At 32.6% G+C, this 3,678-nt stretch overlaps 1 long non-coding RNA gene across 1 annotated transcript; it reads right to left on the bottom strand.

Moving 5' to 3' along the window:
• Positions 1 to 815: 815 nt before the first annotated feature.
• LOC134215436 (uncharacterized) lies at positions 816 to 2,024 on the bottom strand. The gene is made up of 3 exons (XR_009980156.1): positions 1,585 to 2,024; positions 1,119 to 1,232; positions 816 to 1,041 (listed from the first exon to the last, which is right to left on the bottom strand). It is a non-coding gene; the product is annotated as an uncharacterized LOC134215436 (long non-coding RNA).
• Positions 2,025 to 3,678: the final 1,654 nt, after the last annotated feature.

The following is a 3,678-nucleotide window of genomic DNA, read 5'->3' as shown; positions in this document are numbered from 1 at the left end:
TATGTTTCTTTGTGAAGTTTTTTCTTCCGTGTAAGCTGTGTATTCTAATGCTGTCAGTGTGCCGGTTTCGAATAAACTGTGTCTTGGGAGAACATAACCTAGAAAATCGATAGCTTATTTGTTACGAAATAATGATGTCTCATAACTCTTTGAATATTTACTATTTTTTGAGAAGTGCCATCATTATGAAACTCAATAGTGAACAAGAAGAAAACATTCCCCATCAAATGCAACTTGTTGTAGCAAAATCGATTCAGGTTTAGTACTAGAAAAATTGGCTAATGTTTCAATGTGCACACACACCCGGATAAAAAATATGATTAGAATATTATAAATTCTACTGTTACATCACCGTGTAAAACATAGAAATTACCATTGAATGTAATGGAATTTTAACAACTAAATCACATCAGAGACAATTGTTTTCCACGATTAAATGAATGGTAAATGGGACTTTTACAATAAAAAGGGGGTTGTTATGTATCTTTACAATAAAAAATCGAAAAATTTTCATACAAAATTCAGAGCAAAACAATTGATTTAACGGTTCTTCAATGGGATGATTTCGAAGGCCAAAACAATAGAAAACAATGTGTTTCAAATGTTTTTTCTTAAATTTTTTTTATTGTTTTACAGTAGAAATACAATGGGATTTTAAATAAATTTCACTTCAATCTAGACTTCAATATTACAATAAAAATACAATTCAATTTAATGATGTACAATTTATTTTATTGGTACTATTTCAATTTAGTTTTAAATTTTATTTGTAAACAGTAAGTTTAAATTTTGATTCATTTTTAATATATTTTTAAGATAATTCTACTTCAGTTTTAATTAAATTCAATTCAGCTTTAATTTAATTTCAATTTGATTTTAGTTCAATTTGTGTTCGAATTAAAATTAAAATTATTAGTGGTATTGTTAAGTGCGTTAACTGCTATTCAGACCGGGATTCATAAACGTAGATTTCAGTCGCCAATGATGCAACCGGCTATACTCACTGAAGCCGCTGCAACTAATGCTGCTCGCATTTTTTTCCTGTGGAAGACGTAAATTATAAGATCATGTCAGGTTTCTTACAAAAAGTATAAGCCGAGAAGAAAAACAAAAGTTACCTGTTTAATTTTTTATTGTATCCCGTTGGTGATATAGCTCGATGATAGTCGCCGAACGATATTGAATCATCAGTGATGGTGGCATGCAGCAGTGTTTTATCATTAATTCAATTTCTGAAAAGGAACAAGGATACATGTTAATAAAAAATCTGCGAACTGCTTCGGCGGTGTAAATCAAGGGACCCCTTCCTGAAAGTCTTTCACGTAAAAAACAATAATGTTACTAGGCACATACATTCCAAAACTTATACTTTTCATTAACTTATTAATGTTATTGCTTTTTGGTATTGGATCATTCATCAGATGGCATAATGAATTAGTGTATTGATATTTTCGAATAGGTTGTTGCTTATAAGGTTTTAATTTATAAGTTTTTTTTCTTTACGTGTTGAAAGATATATCCCACATCAAAATGATCCGGTTTCATGATGATAACACTAATATAGATACCTTGATAGATACTCACCACGGTACAGCGGGAAATGATCGGCCGTTGCTTGCTCGCAGAATCAGTATTGTCGGCGTAGCATCAACTTAGAATTCGGAAGTCGGGACTTCCGAACCGAACTTTCTTCCGAAATTTTATCTGTCAAACTAATTGATGTGTTGTTTAGCGCATCTTTAGACGAATCCAGCGCACTACTTCCGAAGTTGGGAGAAAATCTGTATCTGGATCTGGATCTGTATCTGGAGAAAAATCCAACTTCGATATAAAAAGCGTACTAACTTTGTACCGGATAGATGATTATAAAAGGAACACTTCGTTTACTTCGTCTTCTCACTAATCACAAACAAAATTGTACACGCTCATCTAAATCAAGTCATTCTCCAAGTAAAATTAAAAGTGAAAGATTTTGTTCCTTTGAATTTTTAAATTTAAATTGATCAGAACATGAATATTTCAAGACCTGCAATTAAAACATATATTTGAAAATCGGTAGAATTTTCATGTTACAATGAAAGTTATTGTTATTTTATTGTTTTCAATTGATTCAATATAATAAATTAATGAAATATTTTAAAATTATATTATTTTTCCTTCAAATCGGATTTTGTGATCACACAGATAGAATACTTAATATAATTTGTTTAATTTTTGGATGAGCAATACAAAACATAAGCAAACAATAAAAATAAGATAGAATTAAATTGATTGTACTGTTAAAGTAAGCACAATAAAGGATTTTTACAACCGTGAAAAGTCTACAATAAACGTACAATAGATTGTATTATTTTCCATACAACCAATTGAATTCAAATGGATCATACCATACAAGGAACTGTAAATTTTTATCCGGGACATACGCACACACACACACACGGACACACACACGGACAGACAGACATTTGCTCAGTTTGTCGAGCTGAATCGAATGGTATATAATACTATGGGTCTACAAGCGCTCTATAAAAAGTACGTTTTGGGAGTGAAATGAAAGCCTTTCTGGTACAACTTTGTTGTACGAGAAAGGCAAAAAGAAAAGATTATGCAAGCTTCTGTTGGCAGGGTGGATAATGGTTTACATTTAATTTTACCGTACCATTCCTCCTACCATGCAGTCAAAAAAAAACAAAACTACGGCAGCCGCAGCAGCAGCCACGACCAAGCAGACCAAGATGAATACACAGCTAGGTGTTTCAATGTGCTCAATTTATGGACGAGAAGAAGGCGGGGGTGAAAAATTCATTTTCGGTGCAAAACATAAACAAACCGGCTGGCTTTCCCATACTAAAATCCAAGATGGCTGAATCGTGAATTTGGCAGATTGGAACACCTAGTGGTGTATTCATCTTGAAGCAGACGACACATACTTTTACTATTTTTTCCCCCCACAATCAATGTTTTCGTGGAATAATTTCTCAAATATAATCGGTTTTGGTGGCAAATATACATTTCATTATTTCTTACTCATTTTATAGATTAGAACTAATAAATCAGTAAGGTACCCCGGGGCAAGTGGGACTTAAAAAAACGCTAGTTCAGCAAAATCGCTAAAGCATACTTAGAAAACAAGGTATTTCAGGACATTAATCACGGATACATCATTATATGCTTCCGTTGTTGAAGTGTAGACGTGTTGTGAGCAATTTATTCAGTTACAAAAATAATGGTAGTGACTTAAATAAATTTACCTGTGGGACCCACTTACCCCTTCAAACGGGGCAAGTGGGACCTATTCTGCTCTATACTGTCGAACGAAACTAATTTGAAAAATGTAGATATAATGTTCATGTAATTTCTGAGTCGTAGTCGTAGTCAGACTTTTGTTTTTGACAAAAGAAAGGGATGTTAGTAATGTTAAAAGTAATGTTAGCAGATATAAAATCAAGGCAACAGCCGATTTACCGTTTAATTGTCTGTTGTCTGGCTTTACATCAGCTTACTTTCTTACCAAATGTGTTAGATGGAAGAGATAAGCAAATCTTTGATCACTTTTCGAATAAATGTTTCTCTGTTTAACACAAATTATTACATAAACTAGAACCTCAAAAGGAACGTTTTTATTCAGGCAGTGTTGTAAATGTGTAATAGAACGAAATGGCCAATTCATGTCTTAAG

Source organism: Armigeres subalbatus, chromosome 2, assembly GCF_024139115.2.
Source record: "Armigeres subalbatus isolate Guangzhou_Male chromosome 2, GZ_Asu_2, whole genome shotgun sequence".
Classification (NCBI taxonomy): Eukaryota; Metazoa; Arthropoda; class Insecta; order Diptera; family Culicidae; genus Armigeres; species Armigeres subalbatus.
The sequence above is the reverse complement of the archived record's forward strand: the minus strand, read 5'-3'. Positions and strand labels throughout refer to the sequence as shown.